The sequence below is a fragment of the Mustela nigripes genome, chromosome 3 (assembly GCF_022355385.1).
Source record: "Mustela nigripes isolate SB6536 chromosome 3, MUSNIG.SB6536, whole genome shotgun sequence".
Taxonomy (NCBI): Eukaryota; Metazoa; Chordata; class Mammalia; order Carnivora; family Mustelidae; genus Mustela; species Mustela nigripes.
The window spans coordinates 84,726,536-84,742,276 of record NC_081559.1 but is presented as its reverse complement, the minus strand read 5'-3'; positions in this window follow the sequence as shown (position 1 = coordinate 84,742,276).

The window sequence follows — 15,741 nt, the reverse complement described above, 5'->3', positions numbered from 1 at the left end:
AAATTATTCTGTAAAATATTCTGTAAAATTATTCTGTAAAATATTCTGTAAAATTATTCTGTAAAATATTCTGTAAAGTAAATTACAGCCACCAGGAATTAATTCCTTTTGTAAAGTAAGTAAATTTACAGCCACCAGGAATTAACTTTTTTATTAGAAAGAATCCTAGGATGAAACTTTTTATACTTGTTTAAAGATTTTATTTATTTAAGTGAGAGAGAGAGAATGTGCATGAGTCAGGCAAGGGGCAGAGTAGCAGACTACCACCCCAGAGCAGGAAGCCCGACATGGGACTAGATTCCAGGACCCCACGACCATGACATGAGCTGAATGCAAATGCTTAGCTGACTGAGCCACCCAGGCACCCATATGATGAAGTTTTTTAGAAAATAAGCCATCTTAGTTCTTATTTTATATATGTAGATCAACTTTCCCCCAAGTTACTATAGTGCTAATACTGCAACACCTATAAACAGATTAACAATTTAACTGCCAATTTGCAACAGCATAGGTTCTTGTTTTAAAGGAAACGAGTTAAGTCATTTTAGCATTTTAGAAATTGCCATGTATCAGCTTTTCAAAAATCTAATCTTTCTACAGAATATTCAGACAGGGAAATAAAACTGGCATTATACAAGGGGAAAAAAAAAGTCTACTTGAAATCCTTATTGAACATTGTAGGAGGAGACTGACTGCCAATGTTCAGATAATCATGTGTAAACGTTTCTAAAAAGATCACTGTATGTTAGATCTGTAACAATGACAATACTATAATGTAGAGGCAAATAGCTACTTGATCAGTTTTTTTCCTAAGCATCTCAACTTAATAGTACTGTACATTGCATGTACAATTCATATACCCAGTATCTTTCCTGATGCATTGCATATTAAGTATGTATAGATTCTGTGGGGAAATTATAAATTACAGGATTCTTTTTTTTTTTAATACCAAGCAGATAAAGTTGCCATTGAAAGGAATGGAAGTGTAACAAGGCCTTTATAAGCACAGATACTGATTTTGTATCTGCATTGCGTGAGGAGTATTTTGTAGCGTTTCTTCTTAGTATGATTTCTTTATAGCTCTAGTTTGAAAGCCATAGAAAGGGCTTATAACTGGGAGGGGACAAGAGGGGATGTCACTTGTAACTAAGACACTCATGTTTATAATATGCATACTTCAAATACTGGCAAGTGTTATAGTCTACAGTGTATCACAGTACAAGTTTTAATTTTTAGAAAAAAAAGTAGTAATATAAATCTCTTTAGAAGTTTAATGAAATAAATAGTAATGGACAAAGAAAAGCCCTGTGCTAATTCTGAAAAGGGGGTCATGTCTATAAGATTGGTATTATCACATTAAAAGTGTGGGATGTCCATTACTATTTGATGTCATTTTTTAATGTTTTAAGATCATTTGCATATGCAAAGTTTTGGGTGCAGTTCAATACTCTGGGAAGATTTTAATCTAGAACCCTGCACCTCCATTTTTATTGTAACAAGTTTGCAGAATAGGATATTTCGACTTGAACGCTGTGTCCAAATGGGCTTTTGCACTGTCACTGAGATTTGTTTCAAAGGGTCAGACACAGAGCACCCAGACTGATCGCATGAACCAGGTGTTAAAAATGGAAGCTGTGTGTGTAGTCGAGCTCTTGAAGGCAATGGCTATTGCTGTCAGCTGCTGTGATTGACTATGCTACTTGTTTAAGTTGTTCTTTCCCAGAAGGCTCCTTGAGGATTACTTTGTGGTCCTTATTGACACCTTTAAACTTTCAATAGCCATTATACTTACACTTTTTTTTATCCTGTCATAACATTTTCCATCAGAATTATATTGATTTCTTTTTGTGAAAAATAATCCTCATAGTGACTGAATTTTTCTATTTCTGCCAGAAAAAAAGCTATTAAAACGTTTGCACATCTCTCCAAAAGTGATACTATGCATTTAAAATACTTTTGTAATAATAAATACCACACAGACATATGTATCCAGTAAAGGGTTTCCATTTTTATGACACTTGCTTCTCAAGAACAGACATATTCTTTTAAGGAAAAATAAAAGTTGCCAGCTCTGACTTGATTGACATTTGTTTACTTAACTCTCTCCTTTTGAAAGCCTGCACACCTATTTCAACCTTGAACAGTTTCCAACTGTGGTATACTGGAACATTTTTTCATTTATTAAGTTCAGTGTTGCCAACCCAAACAAAGTATAATCAGCGATGATCCGAGCAGACCAAGCTGTCTAGCACCATACAATGTATCTGCATACTAATTTCCAAATTCCCTCACATTTCCAGAGAACTAATGGGATCATTTTCATTCTGTTACAGCAACTCAACAGTTACTGAATCACCATCTGTGTTTTCGTTAACCTGAATCAGATATGAATTCTGTTATTGCAAGGTAGAGCAGCTTGTTTAATGATTCTTAATCTTTTCTTTAATTAAATCATGCAGCCAACCTGAAAAATCTATCTTAATGCAAATTAGGAGCTTTTTTGGCATTCGCTTACAGTAATGCACTAATAAGGTTAATTTATGAAGGTTCTCTTCCAGTCTGTACAGATGATATTTGTTCACTGCATATTTTTAGCATATTGTCCCTTTTTGTAATATTTTAAGTAATAAAAACATAGTTATTTTTCACTTACACAAATGAGAGATACTGTAAGCAGCACTCTGTTAACCAAAATTAAGTACAAAAAATATAAAGAATTCTAGGTAAGGGGAGAATACATTTTGTTGAATTTCAAATGCCAGTTCTCTGGAAATAATGGTCTCTCTCTATCCATTTTCAGTTTCTTAGATATGAGAGGAGAGGGAGCTGAATAATTACATGAAGAGGTCCCTTGAACTTTTTTAAAAAATCCTTTGGATAAGGGTTAGGATTTTTTTCTTACTTTTTGTATTACTGTCAAAACTTACCAAAATGCAATTCAAAACAGTTATGTAACTGATAATTTCAAAACACCTTGTTGAAATTCTCTTTTCAATTAGGTATTAATATTTTTATAATGCTAAATTCAGGATAAACACACAATTACAGAGCTGGAAAAGATTATAAGAAACAGTACAAGATAAAATGAAATAGCAACTTGTAAGAACAATGGAATTAAAAGTTAATAAATAATAATACTAACCTTATCATTCTAATTATCCACGAGGCTTTTCTTGATGACCCTGGCTCTAATCATATTATGTGGCAAATCATGTCATGTCATGATCAAGACATATAGTTGGTCGCTGTATTTACTAAGTCTTTTCTAAATCTGCATGGAATAAAAATCATTTGCATGAGCTTGTCACAGTAACTGAATTTCAGAACTACATATATGCAAAGTATGTTACATACATGTAAAATCATAATATAAACAAGATAGGATACTACCCTCAAACTAACTTACTGGAGGGTCTGTTAAGTCTGCACTCACTCACAAGGTTTTCTGATGTGATTTCAATACTGTGATGTCAGTATCTCCTGAAGCATTTGTATCTCCCTTACATCTCCCTGTATGCTTTGGCCAATGTGCATGATTTTCCTCTAGTTAGATGGCCATTCACAAAAAATAAGGTTAACTTTTGTTTCACATTACACTTTGGAAAGTTCTACAAAGGAGAACACGTTTTTTGCTTTGATCCCGTCATTTATTCCTATGCATTTAAATGCAAGCTCTAAATGATTGTCTGATTAAGAACATTTTCATATCAGTTCAACTTCTTTCTTAGAACATAACTGGGTATAGGCTATTTCCAAAATGAAATTTCCTTATTTGTTACTTTCATGGAAAATTAAATTTAACTTTTCTTTAAATGCATTTTGGGAGATTTCATTATGGAATTCTGAAATATGAGTATGTTATCCATCCCCCAAAGCACTGGGAAATAGCATAAGTAAAAGATGAGTGCCGTGGCCTTCAAAAAAAGAAAAGGGAAAAAAAAGTAATAAATTGTAGAATACATTGCTTTGGTTACAACCAGGCCCCTAAGCTTACCTCCTTTATAGTATAAATATATGCAAATCTTGACCCATGGTTTTATTTCTCCTAGACTTTGAAAAGATAAAAACAAGCTGATTAATGAGGTAACAAATGTATTATTGCCTTTAACTTCCAAACTCCAGTATGGCTGTTGACTATATTTATTACACCTCCAGGTAAAATTCAGTCCAGAGGGAACTGAGGCCAACAGAAAGCATCAGTCATTTGAAGAATAATTACAAAGCTTAATTATAATTAGAATCAAAGCAAGACACTAGTATTCAATTGCCACTAGCAAGTGGGATAAAGTATTTTAAATACTTTGGGTCAGAGATTACAAGCTATATAGGCATTAAAGTAGAGATGTTCTTTGGCATGAATGAGGTTCTTGCATTTGAAACCAAATGACACAGAAATAGCTTTATGTAGCACACTGGTAAGTTACATTGCCTTTTCACTTCTTTGAGCAGAATCTATAAAATACTGAATTATTACCTTATAGCAAAGCTGCTATTTTAAGAATTTTAAACTAATATTGACTGCTGTCAGATCAGTTTCTAGATTTATTGACTTAAGAAGTAGATATAAACTGAGGTGAAGGCAAGGTCAGGTCAATATTTATCTTGTGAATCGATAGATTTTGATACTAACAAAAAAATGAAGCTCAAATATATATGGTTGATAGAAGAAAAAGGGGATCAAAAAGTTTGCAATTTTAAAATTTCCTGAGCAAATGTGATTTTCCAGTTTCAAATATTATGGTTTAGCATATGCCCTGAAGATACACAGGAGAGAATAATTCTGACTAGTAGTCCTGAGAACTTAAGCTACGTAACAAACATGTGCAATGTTCTTGTCTCCCTAAGACAAATGTTTTTCAATCATGCTGTATTAGTTATTAAGTTTTTTCCTCATTTTAGCTTCTATTTTTTTTTTTTTTTTTGCATCAGAAGAGAAAGATACCTATGAGGATGTTTCACGGGATTAAGAATGTAAAATGGGATTTTGTTCAATTTTTAACCTAATGTAACTTGAAATGCGGTTCTTAGAATGAACTATAATTGTTTGGTTTACTTACATCTTAATTCATCTCTGTAGCTCATGTGTGCTCCAAGGTACCTGTCTTAGTGTGTTCAGACTTCTGTAACAAAATGTCACAGAGTGGGTAGCTTCTAGAAAGCAGAAACCTATTTCTCACAGTTCTGGAGGCTGGAAGTCTGAGATCAGGATGCCAGCATGATCAGGTGAGGACCTTCTTCCAGGCTGTATAGCCCTATCCTGCTGGAAAGCGGTAGACCTCTGTGATCTCTTTTACAAGGACACTAATTTCATTCACGAGGCCTCTGCTTCCATGACCTAATCACCTCCCAAAGCTCTCTCACACTGGGTTTGGATTTTAATATGATTTGGAGGGGGACATAAAAATTCAGATCTTAGCACTGCCATACTGTAATACAAAAATCTTTGATTAGTGCACCTATTTATTATTTTTCTATAGTTTCTGACTTCAGATTGAAACCCTTCAATCTTTCCAATCAGTCTAGGCAATAGAAAGTCGGTTTAATCCATTGAAGACTACCTATGGGTAAAGAAATACGTAGGACTCTGCTGTCTAGGTTCTTGCCATCTAATGTGAGATGACAGAGCATATCAGACAATGAAGATTGTTTCTGAAGGGTTATGTAGTTAAATAGGAATTGTCACATTATAAAATATGTGCATGAGACCCAGAGGGGCAGATTTTGGGGGTCCTAAATAAAATGAATTGGGAGTAGACCCATATTCTAATCTGTATCAAATAAATAAAACCCAAGATACCAGAAGAAATGAACAAATTCTATCTTTGTCAGAACATTTATGAGATATTTTGAAGAGAAAATTAGAGACTTGTCTGAGCATATTTTTCTTAACATGATAGTTAATTGAACTTTTAAGCTAGACTATAATGGCCATTATTCTAGAAAGTCACTTTTTTTTCCCTAGCCCACAAGAAATTTGTCTCAAATCTTACTTGTTAACAAAGTTCTTCTTTTTATACAAACTACCTTCTATTTTGTATATTATATGCCACTTCTAAGCTTTCTTTTATGGGCAGAGGATACAGTATTATACTATCATCTTCAGAACCAAGTACTTTGCACATTATAGGTCCTTCTTCAACAAATGTGGGTTGAATAAAACTTCATGAGAAATTTTATTGTAATATAGCACTACTCTCCTCAACTGGAATTGGTTGTTAGTGGATCCCCTGACATAATGTTCCATTATCTAGATGGAATAAAAATTAAATGAGTTAACCATCTTATGTGTTCCCATAGCATTTTCCACATGATTCCATAGTATACCACAATTTAAACAAATATTTGTCTATTTGCTATACTAGATTATGTTAAGAGATTGGACTACATTTTCCTTTTATGGCACCAATGGGGCCCAACACCTTACCTTCTGTAAGTTGGGGACTCAGTCTTTTTTGAAATAAAATCCTTACATAAAAACTTGTGATAAATGAATTCTTATAATAAATTTTATCAAATGAGGGAAAACTTTTAGCACTGCTTCTCTTCACTGTAAAGATACCCATTTACTTTGTGAAAAGTAGGAGGAAGGTAGGCTTTTAAACATGTCCTCTTATTTTGTTTCTATTGACAGATTTATAAGGATCTTTTGCACATAGCAGATTAAAAATATGAAAAATTCTAGGTTTACAGGCTGCAAAAAATCCATGTTTTAGTGTGGATGCTAGTGACTTCACAGTGCATGCAGGACATGTTTATTTGAATAACCCAAACACAACCAAAGAGGTTTGAATGTTTTAAAGAGAAGGAACACAGCAACCTGGATGGGAGCAAGTGTAACCAGAAAGAAGGGAGGACCCCTGGAAAAAGACAACAATTTCAAGGTATATAAGTTTATTGTTAATCTGACAATCACCAAGAGGCAAAGAGTATGCCTTTCCCAAAGTGTGGTCTATAGGTAGGGTAACCACACTGTCATCAAAACCTAAATACACAATAGCTAAAGGGGGTACTCTTAATAATGTTTACTGTTTGTATTAAGAGTAATGGTGGGTCTGTCTACTTAGGATACATCATTACCCTGAAAGCACCTCTTGTATTGGAATTATTATTTGGGGTCTTTATTTTACAGTGTGAATTCTGTACTGGAATTACTGGAATGATCATCTGCTAAGAAATAAGCTAGGGTAGGAATAACCAAGTATAAAATGAACTGTTTTTTTTTTTTTTTTAATCACCGATTGTGATATATGCTAATTTCTATATTTAAGATGAACACATTACAATTATAACTTAAATGCTTAACTATTATAGGACCCAAAATTAAAAAAAAAAAATCAAACATGGTTTCCTCAAAGCTGAAAGAACTATTTCTCTTCTAGAACAAAAAAAGCACCATTTGTTTGATATTTTGATGAATTATTAATTTTATCACAGCTAAGATGACAGCTAATATTAGAACATTGAATTATTAATTTTCAAATGTGCAATAAAAAGCAGAATAAACAAACTGAGATGTGTTTTACTTATGGGTTGCATTGCTTACATATTCTATTTAAGAAAAAAAGGAAACAGAAGGAATTAAAAATCTTGTCAACACTTCTGATGAATTATTTTACTCAGTACTTTCTGTACCACTTTAAAGTATAAGGCACAAATAATGTTATCTGATAATAAATGTGATTATTGAATGCTAAAGATCAACATTATCCGTATCTCACATCTTTGTGTATGAATTCCAGGCAGGATAGGTAAATTACAAAGCAATAATGAGAGAAATATCTGTGGTCTTAAAGAATTCACCTCTAATTTTCACAGGATTACTTTGAGAAATGAAAGCTATTTCTTCAGAATAGCTTTGTTATTTTATTTAGCCATTATATTTTTGTCATAACAGTTATTTTTGTTACTTCAAAATTCAAAGAGGTCTCAGTCTTCCTCAAATGTACAATGTTGAAGTTTCAGTCCAAAAACAAGGACAGACCCTATATTGCTCTTTTGCACTGCAGGCCAGTGTTGATGTGCTGTCAAATATCTCCTCAAAAACCTCCCCTGAACTCTTGAGTCTTCATATCCTTAACATTTTATTCCTGAATAAGAAAGGGTTTCCACAGTTTTGGTGTCATATTTAAGCGTATAGAGCAAAAGGACTTCTAGAGGACGTAGGAGAACTGACTGTAGGGCAAACAGCCCGAAGGACATTTTTAAGGTATAATTTCTTGTTAAAAGAAAGTAGTTGTTTATTCTGGACCTCAAAAGGATTTAATCCAGATGAAAAATGAATTTACATCACTTAAAATGTTCTTTATTATGTCAGTTACTGTTTAGGCACATGGATCAGGGGGTGCAAAAAAGTTTCACTGAAGTAGGCCCCGAGTAGAAAATGATTTGACCTATAGCTCATCTAATTTAGACAAGAATGATTTTAGCCAGAAATGCTTTTGTGATAGTTTCAACATTACTGTTTTGAATATTTTTATATTCCACATTGCCATGTATGCCCCCCACTGAGAGTTCCATGTAAGCTGCTAGATTTTAATAAACTGTATTATGGTATCTAATTAAAACACATGCTTTATTTGTTATATATATTAAGTGACAAAATTTACTAATAATCCAAATCACATATGAAATAAAAACTTATTTCTCTTATCTGCTCTGTAAAATAGATATTAGAAATGCATCTATTTTTAAGATTTAATAACTTGCCTAATATTGCATAAATGGGAAGAAGCTGAGGTCGAATTTAAATTTCTTTTCTTTTTCAGATAATACACAACAATCAATGTTAAAGTGTCTGAGAACTTCATCTTAAATTTGAAATCACTTAAACAAATGCTAAGTAAATCTTGACAACAACTCCTGAACTCTCTCCTACTACCTCAGTTTTACTTAAAAGTTGGACTGAGTAAGAGACAGTAAGTTGTTCATCCCTAATAGTGATACCTGACTTCTTTCCCATACTCATTTTATCACTGTGCATGAAGTTGTGTTGCATCTTTTCCTTGCTCTGCTACCAGACTCTTTTCACTCCCACTTCTCAGAAAACACCCAGTTTTGAGTATCTGCTCATCTATCTCACTCAGGACCCTTCAAGTTGCAGTCCTTTACAGATGTTGTGGGTCTCTCTCCCTCTCTGATGAAAGGATTAATTTGTATGCTTGCTCTCATTTCTTCAATTCTTCCAATATCATTCTTGAGGATTTCACGGTCGTGTAGTCTGAGAGGATTCTTCCAATACCCTGGCCTCTCCTTTCCTCAGCCTCTACCCTTTCAGTGATTTTGGTCTCAGTCTTCCTCAGTCACCCACTCTCAAGGTCCTATGCTAGATCATGTCATTACCAATAACCCAACTCCTCCCATAATATCAGTTTGAAGCCTTTTACTCTTGCATCCACCATGGCCCACCTTTACAGCTCGTTCCTCAATTCCAACAGTTCTTCAGACAAGTTCAAACATCCCATCATATTTTACTTTTCTTCACACCCTTCAGCCCTAATTTATCTTATCCAGCTTAATTCCATGGCCCATTATTATAATTACTCCCTTACATACACCCTCATTTCTCTTGCCATTTCTCTCCTTGTGGCACTTAACTGGCAAAACCACAACCTTAGTAAAATCTAGTAGGCCCTTAATACTGTCAGGCAGTCCTACCACTTTCGCCTAGTACTTTCATTCTCTCACATTCCTAAATGACTATTTCTTGCCTAGTCCTGTTTGCCTAACTTCCAACAACTCATGCTCACATATAACAGAAGAGCACTTCCAGAGACTCCCACTGCCATATTTATTTACCTACCCACTACCTTTCTATGAGTGATGCTTTAACTAAGGCCAAACCCTTTGCTTGTTCATTAGATCTCATACCCTCTGGTGTAATGAAGGGTCTCCAGCATTCTTTCCTCACTCTTCTCAATGATAAACCTTTTCTCTTCATTCTAGAAAATTTCTAGCAATAACAAACATGGGCTTATTGGCCCCATAGTTTACCTAAAAATAAATACTTCTTTTTACTTTGCCTTCGAACTACTTGGCTCTTTCTCTATTTTCTCTTTATAACAAAACTCACCAACAGAGATGTCCTCATTCACTATCTCCAGTGTTTCTCCTCTTTTAAACTCACTCTAATCAGGCAGTTATACCCACCATTCTGCCAGAATAAAATATCAATGACCTCCGTCTAGCTAAATCTGGCAGCTAATTCCTAGACCTCCTTTTATTGAACCTATCAGCAGCAATGAACATGATTTGTCTATTTTCTTTGGAATACTTTCATTTGACTTCTAGAATATCACATCTCCTATTTTTTCTCGCCTCAATAGTTTTCTCCTGTTTACTATGTGGATTCTTCCTTTTCCCAGATCCTTTTTGAACACTTATTTGTCTCCCACTATACTTTCTTCAGTGACTTTCTCAAGATACATGGCTTCTAATACTATGAATAAACATGGCTAAATATTTATATCCATCCAAGACCTGCCCCGTGTACTGCAAACTCAGACCAACTTCATGGTGTTTATCTGTCCTGAAATATCATCTGGGCAAATCAGATTTAGTATGCCAAATTGGAATTCCTTATCTCCTAGTTACTTCTGTACTTTTCCTCATTTTATTCCTCTCTACCCCATCTTTAAATTATTTTTTACTCCACATCTAATCCATTAACATATTCTATCAGTGCTATATTCAAAATGTATCCAGATTATAGTTGCTTCCATTCTTAGGCTTCTAGCCTAATCCCTACCTATCATCACATCTATTCTTATAGTAGCTTCAAAACTGGTTTTTTGGCCTTTGTTCTTGGTTCCTTTAGCAGAAATTACTAGGCTTATATTTGACTTGAGCATAGGTGCCTGATCAAGGACTAAAATTCCCAGCCTTCTAGAACATAGCTGGAACTATGTGGATAATTCTAGCCAATGGAAGACAACTGATTGGGTCATATTTTTGAACTGAGGTTATTGATTATGCATTACTCATTTTTCATGTTCCCTTCCCCTGAAACCATGGAGATCTATTGTGGAAGACCATGGTATCACAAGATGGAAGGAATATGGATCCATATGTCACGAATCATAAGACAGTGATCTAAGAAAACATCCAGGAACATTTACATCGGGTAATACATAATTGTAAAAGCCTCTGATATTTTCAGACTGTTACAACATATACCTGACACACTTCCTTACAGCCTATTCTCCACCAGGCTGTCTGAGTGATCTTGTTAAAACATAGATCAAAGTACCTCACTCTTCTGCTCATATACTTTAGTTATACAGTCTTCTTAACTTTTCCTGGAATGTACCAACTACTATTCCACTTCAAGGCTTTTTAATCATTCTTTCCTATTCCTAGAGAACTCTGCCACTAGTTTTTTGTATGCCTGCTTCTTCATCTATCTTGTCACCCTCTTAGCCTTTCCTTGGCCAAGTTAACTAAAATGAAAACTGTCTCTTACTGATATCTTACATTGTCTTTCCTGTTTGAATTTTTGAATTGTCTCACACAATATTTTATGTCTTCTTTCTGTTCATTTGAATTCTCACAACTAGAAATATTCCTAGAACATTGTAGGAAATCAGTAAATATTTTTTAAGTGGAAGAATGAATTGATTCAACAAATTTATTACAGTTTTAATATACTCAAACTTTCAATGTTCATTGAGTTCAGTACATACAGGTTCTTTGGCTTAGAGAACCCTAACCCACACACATTTACACATCCTATCTTTCTCTGACTTTTTGGGTATCAATTTAATATCACTTCTAAAAGCCAGGAGTTAATTTTTTTTTATGCCTTTCTTCCATTACCTATCATACTCTGCTCATCCATCACACAAATTTTTATATAATAGCCTGTCTATACCTATTCTCCAATATATTTACTTTCCATAAGAGCAGGGATCATGAGTATTGTTCAATCTTATATCTCTCCCATTTGCCAGTTTATGGTACATAAAATAATAACTCATTAAACTTTGAGTACACAGATTTAAAGCAATACTATTGCTTGTGAATATGGCAATTTAGAGATTTCTGGTAATTATATGGTTTAGTTTCATGGTGTGAGGAATGATAGGAAGAAGCCAGAATATTGAAGAGTAATTTTTACAAAAGAATAGAAGCTGTTCCCTTCAAGCTTATAGGGCCTGAAGTATGAATCAAGGATGATTTTATGGCCCCAAATATTTATAGTGGAGCAAAGAGAGTGTGAGCCAAGAGCCTTGAAGGGAGAAGATATTCTCATTTTATGTCTGAAAACAAAAAACACCTTAATTATATGTGTCTAAGCCTCTTAAATACAAGTTTAACCAATATCAAATCCCTGGAAACAATCCCCCTTGCTCTTCTTTCCTTGAAAACTGGGTTGGTTATTCACAGGTTTGTTCATATAGTAATTTACATATTCTCTCCTAATCCCAAACTTAGTTCAATGTACTTTCCTACTTCTTGACTTGTTTTGACAACTTGGCTATTAGATTATGACAGACATGGTATGATGTTTGGACTATGCTTACGTTGTCTGACTTGCGAACTTACACTCCTGTATTTCAGTATGAAAAGAACATGCCTTAAATATATATTTATTACTGGTCCAAAGAAGAGAGAGATGTAGAACAGATTTGAATCCAACCCCATAATGAAGCAAAGTCCAATTAAGCCTTGCCTAGATTAGCCTAACTTTGGAGACCTACAGATTGTGACTGAGAAATAAGTCACTTCATTTGGAAATGGGTTTTAAGTATAATTATTGTGAAAAGAACCAGCTGAAGAGAACTATCTTTTTTTTTATTCCTTTATTTCAAAAAAAAATTAAATATTTTATATTCAGATTGAGGAAGAAGTTTTACTTCTACCTCCCTGATGAAAATACTAGAAATTTTAGAGGAGGCCAGGGAAGATGGGAGAGTAGGAGAATCCTGAGCTTACCTTGTCCTAGGGACACAACAAGACAACAACTGCTATGTTACAACTACCTCTGAAAATGACCCAAATATTGGAAGAACAGATCTTCTACAACTATTCACAGAGAGACCACATCAAAAAGGATAAAAGGAGCAGAGATGTGGTCAGGAACCAAACCCTGGCATGATTGACCAAAAATGGGAGATCTTTCACAAGCACCAAGAAGTGAAAGGATCAGATTCCATACTAGATGTCCTGGGGACAAACACTGAGAAGGTGAGTCCATAACGTCAGGCCTTGAAAATCTGCAAGGTTAAACTTGAGGAAACTGTGGGGAATAAGAAACTGACTCCCCAGTATGATAAATAACTGAGAAAGTACCTGGAATACATGCGAAGATTTACTGACTAATTTTAGGACAGTGCCAAAGGGGCAGGGATCTGCACATTACCCTGGGGGGAAAAAATAGTTGGTATACTATTTTCCTGTGCTCCCCCAGCCTAGATAGCTGGATGCTTGTGGGAGTCAGTTCTAACATTTTCAGTTTACATTGATTTATCCTCCAACTCTGTCCCACTCAACCTGCCTGCCTTGGCAAGTCACCCTTCAAAGTGGTTCCTGCCTCACCACACCAGGAGCATCCCCAGCTGGTACTGGTGCCCCTCCAAAATGATTCCTGCCCTGGGAGTTGGAAGATAACCCAATATGCAGGCATGCACACATTTCCTACAGTCAAGTCTCTTAGCTGGCTGAATAAGGAGCAAGCCCTACTCTTCAGTGCACCAATAACTGTCAGAGATGTTGAATACAATCAGCCAGGATTTGGGTCAGCCTTGCACACTAGCAAGCTCACGGTACCTGTCTCTGGGTTTCAGCAATGCAAGGAGTAAACTCTGACCAGTGTGCCCACAGCAGGTGAAGAAGTTCACTGCAGCCAGCTTGGCCAATTCCCAGCCCCAAACACCAATTTTCCCACAGCAATCTATCAGAGGTTAGCAACAACAGGGTGTTATATGCAGCCCACAAAAGGGACATCCCTGGATCTCCTCATTTTGGATACTGGGGGATTGAATTATAAGGTATCACAGAAGCTCTACTACACAAAGCCACTACTCTCAAGACCAGGAGGACATAGTGGACCTAAGATATAGAAACAAATATAGAGTTAGACAAAATAAGGAGACAGAGGAATATGTCCCAAATGAAAGAAGAGAAAAAAAATCACAGAAAAAAAAACCAAAAACTAAAAAGTGAAAAGACTGAAAGAGTCTAAACAATGATCACAATTGATACTGATTTGAGAAGAGTGGGTGAACTCGGAATTTCAGCAAAGATATTTAAAAAATATAAAAAAAAATCAAGAGCTGAAGAACTCAATAACAAATGAAAAATATGCTAGAGGGAATCCTAAGCAAGTGAGATGATGCAGAACAGATAAGTGATGTGGAAGATAGTGTAATAGAAAGCAGCCAAGCTGGGCAGCAAATATAACAAATGCAAATAAGTTAAAGGAACTCAGAGAAATCATCAAGCATAATGAAATTCATATTATAGGAATCCCAGAAGGAGAAGAAAGAGAAGAGGCCAAAAACTTATTTGAAGAAAAAATAGCTGGAAAATTCACTTATCAGGGCAAAAAAATCAGACATCTAGGTCTAGGAATCAGAGAGCCCCTAAAAAGTTGAAGCCAAGAAGGTTGGCACAAAAACACATAACAATTAAAATGCCAGTAATCATAGAGAATCTTAAAAGCAGCAAGAGAAAAGCAATAGGTAATGTACAAGGGAAACCCCATGCGGTATCACCTAATTTTGAGGAGAAAATGCAGTTTAGAAGGGAATAGGTTGAAATATTCAGTGCTGAAAGGAAAGAAAATGAAAACAAAAACAAAAACCTACAACCAAGAATACTACACTTGACAGGGTTATCATTCAGAATTGAAACAAGAGTTCAAGGAATCAATCACAACTATATCAGCCTTAAAAAATGTTAAAAATAATTCTTTTAGTGTAATCTGGGTGATTAACTGGCAGGCAGTTAAGTGCCTGCCTTTGGCTCAGGTCATGATCTCAGGATCCTGGGATCGAGCCCCATGTGAGGCTCCTTGCTCAGCAGAGAGCCTGCTTCTCCTTCTCCCTCTGCCTGTAGCTCCCACTGCTTGTTCTTTCCATCATATAAATAAAATCTGAAAAAAAATTCTTTACGTAGAAAAGTCCATAGCTGAAAGAAAATTATAAAAGGAAAAAAAAATCACAAATAAAAGCAAACATAGAAAAAGATTAAGTATTTATATAAATAAAGCAATATTTATTAGGCACAAAGAGAGAAATTGACAGAAGTGCAATAATAGTAGGAGACTTAAACACCCTACTTACAGTAGTGGATAATCCAGACACAAATCAATTTAAAAAAATGATGTATTTGAACAACACATTAGACCAAATGAACTTAATAGATACACACTGAAATTCCATCTAAAAACAGAATAGAGATTATATTGAGGAACACATGGAACATTTTCCAGGATAGATCTTATATTAGTTCATAAACTAGTCAGTACACTTAAGATTGAAATTTGTCATGCATCTTTTGTGAACATGACCGTGTAAAACTAGAAATCAATCACAAGAAACACAGACACATAGACCCATTCAAGCTAAACAACATACTGTTATAGCCAATGGGCGAATAAAGAAATCAAGCAGAAAATCAAAAAGTAGTGGAGATATATGAAAAAGGAAAGTATCTGAATTTTTTAAGATTTTATTCACTTATTTGACAGAGATCACAAATAGGCAGAGAGGCAGGCAGAGAGAGAGAGAGGAGGAAGCAGGC